The sequence below is a fragment of the Pteropus vampyrus genome, unplaced genomic scaffold (genome assembly GCF_000151845.1).
Source record: "Pteropus vampyrus isolate Shadow unplaced genomic scaffold, Pvam_2.0 Scaffold110, whole genome shotgun sequence".
Lineage (NCBI taxonomy): Eukaryota > Metazoa > Chordata > Mammalia > Chiroptera > Pteropodidae > Pteropus > Pteropus vampyrus.
Window position 1 is genome coordinate 4,942,293 of NW_011888891.1, and position 19,839 is coordinate 4,962,131.

Here is a 19,839-nt window from a genome sequence, read left to right on the forward strand (position 1 = left end):
AAAATGGAAGCAGAGAGGCCAGTTAAGAGGCTGTTGCCCTCATCCAGGAAGAGCTAATGGGAAAGACTGATTTCTCTGAACTTCCCTGAAAGTAAATTGTTTTAAAACTCTATTTCTCTGAATCGGTATGTGTTTTTAATAAGGGAGCAGTCTCAGACCATGAGATGAAAGAAATGGCCTGTTTGCACCACAGCTGCAGAGCCAGCTGTCAGATGTAATAAATTGCATTTACCTGAACAGCCAAAGGGAAGTGGCTGGATGGAAGCAGCGATTAGCTACTTAGAAAGGTTTATTCTCTCCACCTTGTGATCCCTCCAGTCGACTTGGGCATGGTTAAAGTGGATGAGAGTAAATATTATGCCTTCTATTGGTTGCCTTGGCAATAGCTCCTTTCAGCTTTTCTAAAGTTGAGTGACTCCCGTTTCAAGTTGTAAAAGCAATCCTTAAAGTGTTTGGCTAAGATGCAAGCTGTTACCAAAGCACTGGGAAAGCTTTAATGATTGTTTGAAGGAAAAACCTGCCTCTTTGAAGATTTGCTGACCTCTTTTTCGAACGTCAAAAAAAGTAGCCCCAGGCATTTTCCCTTCAGGAATACTTTTCAAGGGGGCCTCACTCCCAGGTAGAAGCTGAAGGGCAGAGGGAAGTGTGGAGTGAATGAGTCAGCCTGCCCACTCTGATTAGGGGAAGTAGTAATCTATCTGACAGAAACTGTCCTGCCATTCTCCACTTTCAGACTCTGCTCCCACAGTATACCTATCAACAGAAGCGATCTGTCAGTCTGGATGATCCCCCACCTTATCCCATAGCAGAGGCGTAGGCAATATGCTTCATACCTACCATCAGGAGCGGCCAGAGCTGGTTCCTTGTTGCTTGTAAACATAGGATGTGGTAAAACAGACCAGCACCAGGTACAAATAATTGAGAACCTAGTATTATGCAACACTTATTGTGGAATATGTTGAGATCAAGTGGTTAACAAAATTATGCCTGCTTTCCTAGAGCTTACTTTCCACTGGAGGACCTGTAAAAAGACAGTGACCCAGAAACAAATGATCTTGCACCAGCTCCTATTCTTCATATCACTCCTCCCTGCAGATGGAGTCACCATATCATGCTCTTCTCTGACTCAGTTGGAGCGGGGTGGAGGTTTCACCTGACTTTCACGTGCCCAAACACTGATGGACCATTGCCTTGAGTAAACTGCCCAGAACCAGAAAGCCACTATCGACCTGATTTTCAGCCTCTCCCTTTACTGTGTCTCCCTGCTGAATTTATTCTCCAGAGTGCCAACAGTAGGCCAGCTTCCCTCCCAGTTTTTCAAGCCCTTTGGCCCACCTGGTTGCCACGGGAACTAGTCCAGTGTGTCCACATCCATCCCATCATTACTGTTTCTCTCTGGTTGGGATGAAGTTCAGGCCTCAGCATGCTTCCTACTTGAGCCTACATTAAAATAGTTCTGGCTCTTCAATGTAGTTGATTCACACTAGGCCATCTATTTCTTTTCCCTTTCCCCTGGTTGTCAAAAAAAAATTAATTTGCCTAGGATTTTCTCTCTCAACAATATTTTCTCTCTAAATAAATCTAACCATCATCTCCCAGGCAGTGGATTTCAAATCTAACTGCACATTAGAATCACCTGAGAAATATAAAAAACACTGAAGCTTTTACCCTACCTCAGACTTGTTAATTCAGAATCAGCCTTACTGAAAGCTCCCCAGGAAATCTAATGTGCAGCAAAGCTTGAGAACCACTTCCCAAGGAGACTGTGTCACAGTTGAGATAAGTGAGGATGAGGACTGGCAGGATACTGGGCCAAGGACAATCCCTGGATTACCAATGTAGATAAGGACAGTCAACGGGCCAAAAATTAGCAGCAAAATCAACTAGAGCCTGGTTTTCCTGACAGGAAACATACACAGCTTTGCTCTGCTACTCATTTCTTTTGGTAAAGATTTGCAGAAATCCAAGTCTGAGAAATAATTGAGTTCTATACTTGCAAGTCCTAGCAGAAAACAGAGCTGGGCCAGGGTCCGCATGGACCAGGAGCTCTAGAAGGAGCATACAGATGCAGAGAAGAGGGAAAGAAAATCTCTCCATCCCTCCCCATGTTCCCCAAACTCCACCAGCCTGGAGAGCAGTGGGTTCCCGGATGTTACAGTGGTTTCATTTTAAATCTGAACTTTAGAGGTGTATGACCTCAGTGGTCATGTGGCCCAATCATTCTCAAAACTAGCTGCACATTAAATAATTTTAAAAACCAGAAAAGAGAGAAAAATCTCCAATTTCCACCCCCAGACCAACTGAAATAAAAACTATAGAATGAAGCCCAAGCAACTGTGCTTTTAAAAAGTGCTCAGATGATTCTAATGTGAGAACCCCTTCTCATCCAACCCTCTCAACTAGATGAGAAAACCATAGCCTAGTGGATTAGACAATGAAAGGCATTCAACCAGCTATATGAGCAATCAAATCAGATCCAAATCATGCACAATACACCAAAATGAATTCCAGAAATTTAAATGTAAAAAACTCAATCCTTATAAAATATAGGAAAAAAATGTGAATATTTATCTGTTAAAAAATTATAAAGAAATGCTCAACTGCTTTAATTAGAAAAAGAAATGTGACTTCAAGCCACATTGAAATGTTTCTTTCCATATAATACATAAATAGGATTTTTAAATGATGACCGTTAAATGGTGTGGGTAAAACAGATAATCTCACACTATATTTCCCTTCTTTTGTGAATTGTCAGTTCATGTCTTCTCATACACTGTTGGGGGGGAATATTCATTGTTAAGCCCTTTGAGAGAAATTTGAAAATGGCTATCAAAAACTTTGAAAATATTTTAACAAGAGAATATTCTATTAGTCAGGCTTCTCCACAGAAATGCAATTGATAAAATGTGTATCTATATCTATATCTAGATAGATAGATATAGATAGAAGTAAAGATTTATTTTAATGAATTGGTTAATGCAATTATGAAGACTCGTAAGTCTAAAATCTATAGGGTGGGCCTGCAGTCTGGAGACCTAGAGAAGAGCCAATGCTATAGTTCAAGTTCAAAGGTCATCAGTCTGGAGATCCAGGAAAGAGCTAGGGGTTGCAGCTCAAGTCCAAAGCCAATTGCAGCAGCAATTATGTAATGAACGTAAAGTACCTGGTACCTAGCAAGTGCTTAATAAATCATAGCTATTTTTATTATCTTCATTCATAGATTCCTTTTTTGGTATTCTGCACTAAGGAAATAACCTAAAATATTAAAAATGTGTTTATTACTATACTATTCATAATTCCTTCTTGCTTGGGGGAAGTCAGTCATTTTTTCTTATTTAAGCTTTCAACTGATTGGATGAGGCCCTCCACATTATGAAGGGCAATCTGCTTTAGTCAAAGTCCACCAGTTTAAATGTAAATCTCATGCAAAAACACCCTCACAGAAACATAGGACAAACGATAATGTTTGTCCAAATATCTGGGCACTGTGGTTCAGCCAAGTTCACACATAAAATTAAGCATCAGAAATGTATTTTAGAATTAGACCAATCAGCATTTGAATCCTAATTTTGCCAGGTAATTGCTGTGTGATTCTCTGAGCCTTTCTTTATCTATCAAATTAAAATAATAATAAAAAATCTTGCAGAATTATAAGAATTAAATTATGTAATGAATAGAAAGTACCTGGCACATAGTAAGTGCTTAATAAATGATAGCCATTTTTAGTGTCTTCACTCATGGATTCCTCTTTCGATGTTCTATACTAAGGAAATAACCTGAAATATGAAAAAAGTGTTTATTGATGTACAACTCATAATACTGAAAAACAGGAAATAATCTAAATGTTCAACCATAGAAGAATGGCTAAGGAAACTATAGTAGGAGAAAATATTAAGCAACCATTAAAACCGATGATTGCAAAGTATTCTCATCACTATAGGAAAATACTCATGTTAAATAAAGCAATGAAAGCAGGAAACAAAAGTCATATATAATGTATGTGCTCAACTATGTGAAAAAGAACAATAAAATATTATTAAAAGAAAATACTCCAAAATATTGTTTTACTATTTCTTTTTCTGTATCTTCCAATTCAACAATGAGCTTTCATGTTTTAATAATTAAACAAAATTAAAATAATTTTGTTTAAAAACATGCAGCTTCATATTTCCCTCAGTGATACTTCTCTTCAGCATAGTGGCAGAATGGTAACCAGGAACACCCTCTCCCCAGCCGGGACCTTCTCACTCCAGCTGGGCCTGAGCTGCTCATGGTCAAACACAGTAGGTGCATCCCAGCCTGGCTACCAGACTTCTTCAGATAGTTTACAGCCAGGTCACCTCATAGAAATGCTCCAAATAATTTTTCATCAGTTGGTTCTCTCATGGAGTCAGGCCACCTACCCTGCAGCCTATATAATGGTAGCTCTATATTCTTGATTTCTTGAGCAAAAGTGAGCACCCGTGGACATTAGGGCTATCTCCAGGTTTCTAGCTTGGAGGTTCAGTTAACAGACAGAAGTTAGATATGCTGAGTCCCTGGCAGAACATGCATCTACAGGGCCCATGCGCTGTATCCACAGTACTTAGTTTGACCAAGAGAGACATCCAGCTAAAATTACCAATCCCTCCAGGTGACAAAGGATTGACTGACCAGAGATCCAGCATCCAAGAACTGAAATAACTCCTTACATTGCCTCATCTCGTGAACTGCATGTGATTAGCAAAACAATTTACTCACTCCAGAAATCACAGAGTAAGAGAAGATCAGGGAAGGAGAAAAAGAAGAAGGTTGCCTTTTCCCTGCAATGAAATATGCATAACTCAAGCATAAATGAGGATCAAAATTTTGTCAATCTGGCAAAAAATGCTTGAGATGTAAGATCAGGAAATGATTTGTGCAGCTTATTAATAATTTAATCCTGTTGCAGAAATGTTGCAAAAATCAGACCGGCAAGAAACCAAGCAGCAATCGGAGAGTTGGAGAACTAAGGTTTATTACGCCGGTGGTCCCAGAAGAGCTAGTGCTCTAAAGATCTGGGCTCCGAGCTTAGTGGCAGCTTTGCTTTTATAGAGCTTAGTTGGCATGGGCCGATTGGTTAATTTGTCCTTAGGTGGTTACAGAGCATGAGAGTTGCTATGGGTTACAGGCAGTTACATTTGTCATTTAAACAGAACAAGCGAAAGGGAGGATGAGTCTTTAGTTAATTTCGAGGTCACCCTGCCCTGCGGTCTATGCGGTAAGCATATCTACAGAAGCAGAACAAAGAGCTGATTATAAGGTTAGCCTTTTGAGTGAAAATTCTTCTTCAATCCTGGTCTCTAGAATTATCATCATGAGTGAGCAATACCCTTGCCCACAGGCACAGGCCTAGAGCCAAAGAGATATGTGGGAATGGACAGCATGGCATAACTATGCCTCTGCCTCAGGAGTTTTCACATAAAATGGCACCAGAGTTCTTTCTCTGCTAGCAGACGGTGGCAGCAGAGGCATGTTGCAGCCATGGCCAAGATTAAGGCTCGAGACCTTGGTAGCAAGAAGGAGGAGCTGCTGAAACAGCTGGATGACCTAAAGGTAGAGCTGTCCCAGCTGCGTGTCACCAAAGTGACAGGTGGTGCGGCTTCCAAGCTCTCCAAGATCCAAGTTGTTCGCAAATCCATCACCTGTGTTCTCACCATCATTAACCAAACGCAGAAAGAGAACCTCTGGAAATTCTATAAGGGCAAGAAGTACAAGCCCCTGGATCTGCAGCCCAAGAAAACACATGCCATGCACCGCAGGCTCAACAGCATGAAGAGAATCTAAAGACCAAGAAGCAGCAGCGAAAGGAGTGACTATACCCACTGTGGAAATATGTGGTCAAGGCCTGAGCACTGTGGAATCAATAAAGCACAAAGTGGCTGGAAAAAAAAAAAAAAAAAAGATGGCACCAGAGTGATTGTCAGCAATTGGCTTGTTGGACATGCCCACATGAGGGTGGGGCATGGCAGTGAATGCTTCTCACTCCAGGTGCAAAAGGAAAGCAAACATTTCCCGGGCATTTCTCCTCTTCCCTACAGTGTCTTCTTCAACTTTCATATATCTCTTTGTTTATCTTCTCCCCTCCCTTTCCAGCATATTCTCTTCCCCCCTGGATTGCACTGTGCTGTTTCCTGCTAAGGGCTCAGCTAGATAAGAGGTTAACTAATAAAAATATGTAGTGTGTACAGAGCCCTTGCAGTGATAGTCACTGTAACTAAAGGATTCTTTAGAGAAAAAAAAAAAATCAAAAAAACTTTTCTCCATTTTGAAAGATTATACTGTTAACATTTCTGTCTAATCCATTTCATTTTTTACTCTGTGTATAACTTTCGAATATAGCTGAGATGACACTGAATGAATGATTATGAAACCTGCTCTACTTTCATTTAACAAGAATTTTCCCCCAAATTACTAGAGACCCACGGGAAGAATCATTTTTTAAGATACATATAGTATTCCACTGAGAAGATGGACCCCAATTTACTTAACTCCTTCTTTATTGCCATACAATAGTCCCCCACTTATCCATGGTTTTAGTTACCAGCGGTCAACCATGGTCCGAAAATATTACATGAAAAATTTCAGGAATAAACAATTCCTAAGTTTGCAGTTTCCCATCGTTCTAAGTAGCATGATGAAATCTCGTGAGTTCTGCTCCTTCCCACCCAGGATGTGAATCATCCCTTTTCCAATATGTCCACTCTGTAGACGCTTCCCACCCATTAGTCACGTAGTAGCCGTCTTGGTTATCAGGTGGACCATTGTCCTATAGCAGTGCTTGTATTCAAGTCGCCCTTATTTTTACTTAATGATGGCCCCAAAGCACAAGAATAGTGATGGCCCCAAATCATAAAATAGTGAAATTTTATGATTTCTCTTTGGCAGTTCATATATGCCAAAGAGAAATCATAAAATGCTTCCTTTAAGTGAAAAAGTGAGTACAATACAATAAGGTATTCTGAGAGAAACCATGTAGTTGTGGCCAAGTGGTTGAGGCAATGGACTAGATATTTGGAGAGAAACAGAGAGACCACATTCACATAACTTTTATCACAGGATATGTAATAAATATTCTATTTTCTTATTTGTTATTGTTGTTAATCTCTTACTGTGCATAATTTATAAATGAAACTTTATCATAAATGAGAATATAAAGGAAAAAAACAGTATATATAGAGTTCCATATTATCTGTGATTTTGGGTGTCCGCTGGGGCTCTTGGAATATATCCCCTGTGGATGAGTGGAGACGACTGTAATTCCTCTTAAGGGAGGAATTGTCTGAACTTAGAAAAGTGATTTTAAGTACTAGAAGAATAACAGCTAGCATGTATTGAATATTGACTAAATGCTAAATATTATTCTAAGTGTTCTATAGTTACTAACTCATTTGGCCCTCACAGCAAATCTTATAGGAAACATATGTACTACTGATTTCATTGCCATTTTGTAAGTAAGGAAACAGGTATAGGGATGGTGAGTAGCTTGCTGAAGCTCCTGGCTAGGAAATGGCAGAGCAAAACATGTGAATCCATGCACTTTGGCTCTTTGGCTCCAGAACTTGGGATCTGAACCATCAAGTTCTGAATAAATGATAAGCAAAGGGCTGAAATCTGAGCTAGAGTCACAGTTCGGAGTTCAGAGATAAGGGCAGAAATGCTCAGCACCAGACAAGGAAAGAAATTTACCGTTGAAGCAGAAGGTGGGTGAAGAGAAAGAATGGAGGGGAGGAGAGAAGAGTCAAAGAATGATGTGGGAAAGACCAAGAGAAGAGCTCCCTCATGGTGGGGAGCTTAAAATAGGACTTTGGAGAGCAGAAATGTCTACACTGGGTTTTCAACAACAGCTTTATTGAGGTATAATTGACAAACTGTACATATTTAAAGTATATTATCTGATTAGTTGAAACCATCATCCCAGTCAAGACAGTGAACAAATCCATTACCCCCAAAGTGTCCTCATATCAGTTTATAATCCCCCAAACCCCCTGTCTACCCAGGCAACCACCGATCTTAGTCACTACAGATTAGTTTGCATTTTCTAGAATTTCATGTAAATGAAATATGTACTATTTTTCTGTCCGGTGTCTTTCACTCAGTGTAATTATTTTAAGGTTCACTCATGTTTTAGTGTGTGTCAACAGTTTACTCCTTTTCATTTCTGAGAAGCATTCCATTGTATCAGCATATCAAATGTGTTTATCCATTCACCTGTTGATGGACATTTAGGTTGCTTCCAGTTTGTGGCTATCACAAATAAAGCTGCTCTGAACAGTCCTGTTTGTCTCAGTATGGAAGAGGCGCTTTCGTTCCCCTAGGATTGGCTGGGTTATATTCTAGGTTTATGTTTAACTTTTTAAGAAGTTATTTTCCAGAATTTTTGTAGCAGAAATGTATGAGATTTCTCATTCCTCCACATCTTTGCTAACACTTGTATCATCAGTCGTTTTAATTTTTAACATTCTAAAGAAACGTAGAAGTATTTCATTGCGCTTTTAATTAGTATTTCTCTGATAACAAATTATATTGAACATCTTTTCATGGACTTATTTATCACACATGTATCTTCCTTGATGAAGTGCCCATTAAAATATTTCCCTGCTTTTCTTATTGAATTTAATTATTCATTTTTGAGTTATTTATATATTTGGACACATTTATATATTGTGTCCATTTATATATTGTATCAGATATGTCATCTGCAGATATTTACTTCGAGTCTGTGGCTTGACTTTTCATTCTTTTAACAGTGTCTTTTGAAGTAAAGTTTCTTAATTTCAGTGGAGTCCAATTTATTTATTTATTTTTTCTATTATGGACCGTGTTTTTGGTGTCATAGCTAAAAAAGTCTTTTCCTAACTTAAGGTCACAAAGATATTACCTTATCTTTTCTTCTTTTATACTTCTAGGTATTACATTTAGATCTATAATCCATTTTGAGTTCATTTTTGCACACGGGGCAAGTATGGATCACTGATCATATTTTGCATATGGATACCAAACATTTCAGCACCGTTTGCTGAATAACCTTCTTCTGTTGAATCGCCATTGTACTTTTGTCAAAATCATTTGACCATGTATATGTGAGTCTATCTCTGAACTCTATTCTGTTTCATTGTCCCATATAACTATCTTTATACCAATATCAGAATGTCTGGATTACTATATTTTAGAATACATCTTGAAGTATAAGTCTTCAAACTTTGTACTTATTCTTGAAATTGTTTTGGCTACTCTAGGTCCTTTGCATTTCCATATGCATGTTAGAATCATCTTGTCAATTTCTACCCAAAAAAAAAGCCTCTTGAAATTTTGATTGATAGTGTGTTGTTGAATCCACAGATCAGTTTGGGGAAACTTGGCCCTTTAAAAATATTGAATCTTCCAATCCACAAAATTGGTGTCTATCTCTCCAAAAGAATTTGAATTTTTGAAATGTTATTTGGTGTGTGCAAACTTCAGTACCCAGTTCTTCAGTAAAGTCATACAGTTACAAATATATGCTTATAAATGTTTTTTGTGGGGTTTATATGTGTATGTGTTTGGAAACTGTTGAAAGGGCTGAGTTTCATGTTTTGATCAACATAGTAAGGGCCAAAGCAACATGTGTGAAACCAAGAACATAGGGCTAGGGAAGGGTGAGTCCCTAAGAATTGGTAGAAATTTGACAGTGGACCTCCACAGGCAGTAAAACTGATGTTATTATGTTATGTTAATATGTTATGGAAAGATATTCCTGAAATTTCGGGGCCCAAAGCACTTCTGGTGATCACAGACTGAAAAGCCCTTCCAGGAAAAAGAAAGGCCCCTCACCCTCCCACCTTAGATATGGCCCAATCCTACCAGAGGAATAAAGGAAAAAGGTCAGCCTTAGCACTTTAAAAAAATCTGTTCACCAACACCCCCCCAGACACACCCATGACGTGAGGCTTGCTATTGGATTGCAATTCATTTTCCTAGCAACTAATGACAAGGGTGCACTCAGCCACCCTATAATCGTTTGAAAGGTCACTATGAGGTAGAGAAGTGTTTTTCGTTCTCTGTATTTCTTCCTTTCATTTTTTTCCTTCTTTTTAAATTTCAGCCCCCTTTCGATAAATTGATAAATGTAAGTCTTTCTTACGTCTCCCTAACCACCCTCCCTCCGAGATTCTGCTATGCCCTCTAGAATGGGCTCCTCTCACTTCTCACTTACCATCCAAAGTTGAGGCATTCGCTTGAAAGTTCACCCATCTCTACTTGCTTCTTAACCTTTAGAAAAGACTGTTGACTTCTGAGAGTTGCTAAATCTTTCCCTGTCTGTACTGTTTTATGTGGCCAGTCTCAATCCCACAATTTCTCAATCAGCCAGGGTAAAGTCTGGAACTGTCCTAAGGACAAGGATTCTATTTTATTTTCAGTAGTTCCTTTGCTAGCTAAGAAACTTTCTGCAGCTACAACCTTCCTTGTGTTCATTAGGATTTGAGTAACAGAATGACAAGATGCATCCTCCAGCTGGGACTTGGAATCTAATCTTAACAGAGGAGTGAAGTGAGCATATAAACTACATCCTCCAAAAAGAGAACTATCTTAGCTTATTTTCATGATCCCTTCCTTCTAGGAATGATTTGGTTACTTGCAAAGGGAAAGCATTCTTCTTGCCCTGAGCCTTGTACAGAATAGCATTCCTTTAGAACAAGGGCCCTGGTATTCCCTCAAAGTCCTCCCAGGATCTTGTTCAGGAGGAACTGATAACTAACCTACAGAATCAGGAAGTTGCAGCTTGACTATATTTCCTTTTTATACAAGGATTGCTCTTTGGAGCAGTGGCGAGCCAATCTATTTAGAGCTAACTGTTTAAGAAGCAAAGTGGGAGAAAAGAAAAGAAACTCTAATCAACACATTGTCTAAAGGAAGGAAAATACTTAAGACAGTTTTTTGCTCACCAGAGAATTCAGGTTATTTTAGAATTCTCTCAGATTTAAAATGTGAAGAACTTTTGACAAGTTAGCCAAAAGGATAGCCTGGTGTGACAACACCAAGTGATAATTTAGTCAAAATGGTTGTGGATTTGTTTTGTTTTGTTTTATTTTTGTAGGGTTGTTGTTGTTTTCTGCCATTCTGCTTAAAAGCTCATGGTTGTTACTCAAAGGAAACCAGTTCTAAGGAGGTCGCAGTGGCCCTCAAACAGTCCCCACAAGAGCATCCTGGTTTTTTTCTAAGCAATTGTGGCAGTGTGCTATGTTGGACAGTTCTAGGTCTGGAAACAGGTTTATACAGGGAGAGTCTGGCTTGGCTGTGGCCCGGAACAGTCACCCCAGGCATCCTTATCCAATTTATCTGCACAAGGAAGAGGCAAAAGACGGAATTTCCTATTACGCTGTCAGACAGACGGCCTTCTCACTTGGCAAGCAGAGTGCTTAGCCTCATTCTTTCTCTCACTCTAGCTCCGCCTGCAGCCTAAACAGTATCAGCTCAATACTGGGCTGGGCAGAGTGGTTCAGAAGTTGAAAAATAAGACTGGCAACAACAGGCAAGGTGTTCAACTGTGTTTCCTGTCCAGAACCAAGATTGTTTAGACTGGAGTAATTCCAGATGTGATGAAGCTACCAAAATATTATAAAATACATTGACAGATGAAGTGATAGTCTATCTGGGTTTTGGTTGAAAATAACCAGGTATGTGGGTGGGAAAGAGGAACAGGGGTGGGGGAGGGGTGAGGTCATAGATGAAACAGTGATCACTAGTTGATACTTGATAAAAGTGAGTGATGGGTATATGAGGGTAATATTCTTATAGGAAGGGTGTGTGGATCATACAAGCTAATGGATGTAAAGTACTGAACATATAATAAGTACTGAATAAATAGTAGCTATTATCCCCACTTTACACTTGAAGGTCAGAAATTAAGTAACTTGCCTGAGGTCACAATTCTAGGAAGCTGTAGAGCTAGGTCTCTACACATCTCTCTCAGTCAAAAGCCTATGCTCTCAGATACTCTCCTATTTAATATATACTGTACCAAGGGCCTAGCAGAGCACTGGCTTGGCACAAACTTCAATTAACCACTAGGCGACACCCACTGTATTAACTACTTTGTATCAGTTACTATATTTAATTATTATAACAGCCCTATGATATAAATACTACTAGTATAGCCATTTTATAAATGAGGGGACTACAGGCATAGAGGATTTGAGCATTCTGCTCAAGAAAGAGGTCAGTAGGGGTGGAACCAGGAATGGGACCCTGGCACTCTGACTACAGAATCTGCCCTCCTAACTGTGGTGCCCTCTTCACCAAGTCAGTGCTAGCTCTGGGTTAGGCTGTGTGCAGAGCCATTTAAGGGGAGGGTAGATTATGGAGATGGCCCTGGTGGACCTTGGGCTGTCTTCGAAAACTACCAACAAAAACTGAGTTTACAATCAGCACTTATTCCCTTCTCAAAACTTTTCTTACCCCATCACTTAGGCAACTTTCCCTGACATTCTCCTCCTTGGATGTCTCTCCTTCCCCTACCTTTTTTCAGTTTTCGTGCTTTTCTCCCAGTTGACTCTCCTTTCAAAGTTGCATTTGCTTAATCCTCCCTCCACTAAGAGCCCTGAGTGGACCCAAGCCTGGTTACAAAATCAAATTTCTTAACGATTCATTCAGCAAGCATTTGAGTCACTGACACAGAACGAGGTGTTAGGGGTTACAGAGATGAAGGACCTGGCTCTCAAGGAGCTCACAGTCTACTGTCTGCAGACAGAGTTATTGAGTGCCTGCCATGTGCCAGGTCCTCTTGCAGGACTTTGGGATGGAGCATACATGAATGTAAAACAGGCAAGTTCCCTTGCATTCAAATTGACGAGTATAAGGTAGAGCTGAAATAAAGAAAGCGGGACATGAGATAGTGGCAGGTAAACCAGTAACTGAAATAAATTTTGATAGGTGCTGTTCCTATGGTGTTCGGAGCAAGAGCAAGGCACTCAGAAATACAAGGAAGTGATACCTGAATTGAATCCTAAAGCACAGGAAACCTTGTAAGGAAGATGCAGAGCCACAGGCAAAGGCCTGGAGTCATGCAACAAGGTGGTACATATGGGTGTTATGTTTGAAACCAAAAGTGTGAGCAAACAAAGATGAGACTTAAGCGAGGTTTTAGAAAGCCTTGTGTGTAGTTCTAAGGGGCCTGGACTTTATCCTGTTGGCCTGTATTTCCTAAACTTGCCTGATAAGAATCACCCAGGGTGCTCGTTAAAAACTGTTTTCCAAGTTCTAAGCCAGGCCTGCTGCATCAGTCTTCAGAAGAAAGGCTTTGAACAAGCCCTCGGGTGTTTTTAATGAACAGACAAGTTTGGAAACAGCCCGGAGGTGACGTAGAGCAATGGGAACTACTTCTAGACCAGTTCTTACCTGAATTTGAGTATCCTCATCCCTCCCCCTGGAGAACTCATTGAACCTCCATGGAGTGTCTTTCAGTAGGGGTTGGTATGCTGACCTGGCCTTCGGACTTCCAGACTCGTGAACTAATAAGGCTGTGCATGACCTTTGCTACCAGAAGCATTGCTACAGATTAGTATATTTCTACAGGCAGAAATCAAACAACGGACATGGAAGAAAAGGAATATATTTTGTTTCTCCTTTTCACTGTTTTTTCTTCTCTATTAGAAGAACTTGTGTTTGCAGCATGCACAAGATGTAGGCGTACTGAACACTGCAATGATAAAAGTAGAGAGAGGCTGAATCCTAGAAGATGGGTTACAGTGGTGAATAGAAATTTTTATGGGTCAGAAAATGTAGCATTTTGGCACCTGTATTCAAACATGCTTTGATGAAGAGACAAACAATATCTCCTCCTCCTAGCATTCTCAGGAGTGCTGGCAAAAGCTTCCTCAGAGAGAGCGAGTGGTGAGTGATTTGATAATACAGATTCTATACATGCTACATGTAAGTGGTCTAGGGATTAGGTTTCATAATACCAAGCTAGGGTTGCTAAAGCTTCCCATGATGGAAAAATGCTCTCAATATTCAGTATCTTGGCTTCGAACTGTTCAGAAAAGATTAGTGAGAAATTCTATTGCAATTCATGGTTGATACAGAGAAAAGATGGGAGGAGGAGAGAGGAAAGAGAGAGACAATGCCAAAAAATGAAAACTCATTTTAGCTCTTCTATTAAAGCCAGATGTATTTTAGGCCCTGTTTCTAGGCAACTGCATAATGGTAATATTCTCAAATCCTTTCTTTTTAAAGACCCACAACTGTCAGAGTAAGTAAAGGTCAGAAGGTAATTATAAAATAATAAGGATGACATATGAGAGGCAGGATCACTCCAGCATTACTTGGGAAGCAGTGACATTTTGCATTCATTTTCAGAAACTCTTAAGATCTTCCTTGGGGCACTTAGCTATGGCCCTTTGGCAAGACTGACACAATCAAACTTGATCATGACATTGACATTTAATCTAACCATTCTATCATCACACCTCTCAAATCATCCACTGGGGATTGATGATGCTCCAGTGTGCATAACCTTCCACTGGTTGTTGAGGTAGAATCAATGAAGAATTTTCTAACTGGAAATTGCCTTTAAAGAGCAGTCCAACAGGCTCAATATACAGATAAGGAAACTGAACCCAGAGGCAGGAGGGGAAAACAAGGAGAGAAGGAAACTAAAATCTATGAAGTATGTGGATGTGCCTACTTTAGGTTCTCTGAAGGTGGAGAGGTCTTCTACCTAGTGTTGACTTTGTTATTGTGTGTGTGACCCTGGGACAAAGAAGGAAATTAACATTTACTGAGTTGCTTAAGTACTTTGCTAGGCCCTTTTTTACCATTCAATTTTCACAATAATTATGTATAGGGCTTTTAGGTATCATTCCTGTAAGGAAGAAGTCAGGGCTTACAATGGTTGTCTTCCTGGCTCCCCCATTTAATGCGTATTTGACCTCAAAGGTTTAGTCCTCACCTGCAAAATAATGATAATTTTCTGACCACACGCCTTGCAAGGTACTTTATAAGATTAAATGAGGTAGTTTATGTAAACACCTAGCACAGAAAGCCACACATGTATAAGTCAGAGCATCACATTGCTTTCATTAAAACCATCTAGCGGCTTCCATCCCACAGGAGTAAAGCCAAGTCCTTGCTGTGGCCTACAGGGCCTGCATCATCCGGAGATTCCCCTTTTCCACTCATTGACCTTTCTGACCACTCTCCTAGTCTTCCCTGGCCCGTCTGCTCTGTAGGCCCTGTCTACCCTGAGATGATTTCCACCACAGAGGACACTGTTTAAAACTGTAGCTCCTTACTCTCCCAGCTCAACACCAATATCCCTCCTTTCTGCTTTATTACTCTCCAAAGCACTTATCACTGTTTAAAATACACTGTATTTTCATGTGTTTTCTATTTTCCCCAACTGAAAAGGAAGCTGTGAGGACAGAGATTTAATTGCTTTCTTTAGTGCTTGCTGAATCCCCAGCACTGAGGTATTCGATGAATATTCATTAAATGAATAAATGGATATTATCTTCCTTCCTTCCTTCCTTCTTCTTCCAAGTTCACACATCTTATTAGATCGGAAGTCTCTGCTCTTCCAAAACATAAAAAAGACAAGAAAAAAAATTTAGCCAAAAGTAATTATGAAATGTATTAAAGGGCTCTAAGACAACTCTTTGTCACACTATAACTCCTTTCTGAGTTTGGGATATATAGGACTTTAAATGTTTACTTTTTTCCCCTCAGTGTTCACATGGTTTGTCCCTCTATCATGAAGGCACCCATGTCCCGCTTTCCAACATTTTAGTATAAGCATCTATTGACTAGTGTGTATCAGGTGCCACGCTCTGGGCAACATAATACACAAGGTGTGTTTATGGCTTAGTAGCAGCAACACCAACAGCCATTCTCAATACACTCTAATATGGTAAATGCAATACACTCTAATATGGTAAATGCAAAAATGAAACTATATCCCGGGGAGGCCTAGAAAGGTGACATTTAGTGCCAGCTAGGAGTCAGAAAAGTCTTCCGAGAGACATATAAAAGAGCATCAAGAGTTAGCCTGGCCCCGAAGGGGCAGGAGGGTGCTCCAGGAATCAGTCTAAGCAAATGCAGAGTTATGAAACTATATGATATTTGCAGGGAACTGCAGGGGTTCTGTGTGACAACAGCATAACATAAGAGGCTCAGGGTCTCTTATGTACTATATGAAGGGGCTTGTACTTCAACTGTGGAATGTGAAATGATCCACTTTGTTACTAGATTGATCATTCTAATAGAAGGTGGTTTTAATCCAGGCTTATCAAAAGTTTCTTAGGTCTATTAAAGCAAGACCTGGTGAGATCTTGGATGACGAACCTGGCCCTATTCACATGGTGACCAGAGAGAATACATACCCATAAGAAACCTATTGAGCCTAGAGCTCACCTTAGAACCAAGCAGACAGCCTAGATGGTCTAGGTGATCTACTGCAATCCACAGACAACCTAGTTTTACCCCAGGTCTGGCCTGCCTCCTAAGACCAGACAATCTCTTAGCAGACGAATCAATTCTGAGGTTCCCTAAAAATCAAATTCACTGAAAGAGACCCATGTTGACATTTCAGAGGTTTCTGAGTATAATGAAAGTCTTAATAAGTAGGGCTCAACTGACCCACTTCACAGGGATTCTTTAAACCAGATATTATTGCAAGGTGGCAGCGTGCTATGGCTGTTTTATTCACCCCATGTATTAAAAACAAAGTAAAACAACTTAAAAATCCTTGTGCAAACATAACAATTATATTTCACAGACAAATTTGGGTCCTACCTTCTCTTGAAAAAATAATCTGAAAATATTGGCCTGCCAGTTTGGCAACAGCTGGCTGGAATGACATAGCAGCAGCTGCCACCCTCCCGTCCTCCTCTGCCCCCTCGAGGGGACATGATCTCATTTGTCAGACCCTACATGGGACCTTGCAGGTGACCCCCGAGTCTTCAGAAACTGACCTTAAACATTCCTAGATGTCTCCTCCTTCCTCAAAATCTCCAGTCTGGGTTTATCAGGTCACCAAATTGAAAAGCTCTCTCAAGTCCTAACGAGTCCTACTAATAAACTCTCCTGCGAGTTTCTTGGTGCTAGTATTTGGTTGAAAGGGAAGACAACTTGGAAAAGGAGGATGTAATAGGCACTACACTACACAAAGGGGAGGACAGAGACAAAGGTAGGGTCAGGTGAGGAGTAGGGGTAGGCAGGCAACCCCAGAGAATCAGAGGACCTGAAGGAGCTGGGTCAACATAAAAAGGAAAGATATAAAAAAGGGCTCAACGGGACAGAGGAGGAGCTAGAATAGAATTAAAGTCTTTGCAGGACCTGTGAGTGCCAAGGGATAGGAAGGGATTCTTCTTTTCAAGCCTCATGGACAAATGTTTAAAAGAAAAACATTAATAGCCATGCCCTTTTAAGTTTTATTACTAATTAGAAGTTAACATGCTTGGGAGTTTTGAATGAGGTGTTAAGTGCAAAGTATGTTAACTTGGGCAAGGATGAGCTTTTTCCAGTTCAAAATTAATGCCCCTACAAAAAAATAAGACTAATGGAATGTTTCACCCAGATGGTTTGGCTCTTTGATATCTACAAACATTTTGAAAACACTTAAAATATTTTCAACTTTTCTGTGCAGTTGCATTAGGTGATGACTGTTGGCTTACTTATTTCCTGTTTAGTTTTTCCTTTGCTCTCTCTCCAAACAACTTTTGGTTTGGAAGGCTATAGTCCACCCACAAAATTAGACTTATGTCAATAAAAAAGTTGTGTAATAATGGAGACACAAGTGCCAACAGGTGGTTTCATAATCTAATGCCTTGTGATAAGTTCTGTCATCCTGACACTCAGCATGAATTCTGAGCTTGATGATGGCTATTTTGAGGTATGCACATTAAGCACATCGAGATGAGGCTCTGACCTCCAAAGGATGGGGTTTCACTGGGCCTGTGGAAGAGCTCCAAGACTACATGATTACTGCATAAATGTGACCAGCCATAGGCTGAGAACTAGTGCAACAGTTGGACAAATGTTTTACTCCCAGGTGGAAGAAGATAAAAAACGAAAGTCAGCTTCCTAGGACCACCCTCTCTTTGTCCTCTACAATAAAAGATGCCTCCCTCCATACCCTAAGGTGTGATCACTCATCAGTGCACCCCAGGACACACAAGTAGAAAGAAGCTGGTAGAGGTGGATGCCAAGTAAAAGTATGTCCACTTCACTGCCCCGTATATGAATGCTTTGTTTAGTAAATCTGGCAGAATTCTTAAAAGAAATATTTTGGCTCCCTCAAGAGTTCGACTGTCTGGCAAAAGAAATAGATTAAAAAACACTTGAAAGTTTGTCTCCTCATTGCCATGACAAGAATTATAACCCAAGACTTTAACCTCAGAAGCTCCTTTCTGCTTTTGTTTGGTTTAGCAGACTCATTTAATATAATTGTACTTGTTTTTAATCCGAAACTCTAACTTGAGATTTTCTCCTCTGACTCCAGCTATTTTACCCTAAAAACCTTTCAGGGCACAGTGGTGGAAAAGGAGATTTTTTCATAGGAGCTTCATTCAACAAATTCAACCAATACTGAATAAACACCTCATATGTGCCAGATACTCCTCAAGGAATTTGGAATATAACAATGCATGAGATTGAAATTAAAAAAAAAAAAAAAAGATATGGAATTACTTTTGATTCCGTAATTCAAATCTGATCTTAGGTAGACCATATCCCTTGACATCACTATATACACGAGAATCTTATTGGCAATTTCATTTGGTGATATAGGACACAGCTCAAAACTGAGCAAGCAGCCAGAACATGTACCTCCCCATAACAGAATTATGTTAAATGGAACCCTTCTAGGATTATTACATTTTCCCCAAAGTGTTTTAGCTTCTGTTCAAATAATGGTTTATCTATTGTGCAAGATATATCCAACAATCAAAAAATTAGACTGTACTGTCAAGAAATGTGTAAAAAAATATTTTTTGAGCATGATTTAAAAAAGTATATTTAAACTCTTACGTATGCCTCAATTTAGTGAGTGCAGAGTAAGCTGATCATGGTAGAGTACTTTTATTCCTTTCAAAACAGGTTTCTATACAGCAATTTGTTTTGGAGTATTACAAGGAACTGGGTGGTTTTAAACAATTGATGTTGCTCTAAAAAGTAAACAATTCATATTTCTGTTCCAGCAATAGGTAATTTCCCTTCTTTTAGTTCACTGAAAGTATCACTCCTTTTTTTTTCATTCACTAAAAAGGCAACAAGTTATTTCCGGCCCCCACACACAGCTGTACTCTGGTACTTGCTTCCTTTTGTAGTTATCATAGCCTAGAAATTTTCAACTCATAATCACTCCTTGAGGATTTAACATGTGATTATCAATGGAATTTTCTTCTAACATAAAATATAATAAAGCACTTCCATTCTTAGTGCATTCATCAGATGGGCAGTTAGGCTTTAAATTAATCCTTTTATACACTTGCTTTTAAAAAATAATATTCTAAATGTAAAAGTCAAAGAATCAAGTCTCAGTTTCACTTCACACATCACAAGAATTCTACCTATGCTTTAATACCTAAGGTCTAGATTTTGTCAGGAAGCAACAACAACAATTGCATAGTGCTTTGAAGTTAAAAGTGTTCACACACATCTTTTAAACAATTATAAAACTTTGTCCAGTGGATATTACTATATGGGTGAGAGAACAGTTTGGTTGAGGTGTGGGTATAATTATCTCCACTTAACAGGTAATTAACCAGAGGCTGACCAGGGTTGTGATACTGCAAGAGAGAACATACATGAGGAGGCATCACAGCCAGGCCTCAAGCAGTCATA

The 19,839-nt window shown here is 39.6% G+C and overlaps 1 pseudogene; it reads left to right on the forward strand.

The window, feature by feature from the left end:
• The first annotated feature begins 5,043 nt into the window (after positions 1-5,043).
• LOC105295652 lies at positions 5,044-5,870 on the forward strand (annotated as a pseudogene).
• The last annotated feature ends 13,969 nt before the right edge of the window (positions 5,871-19,839 follow it).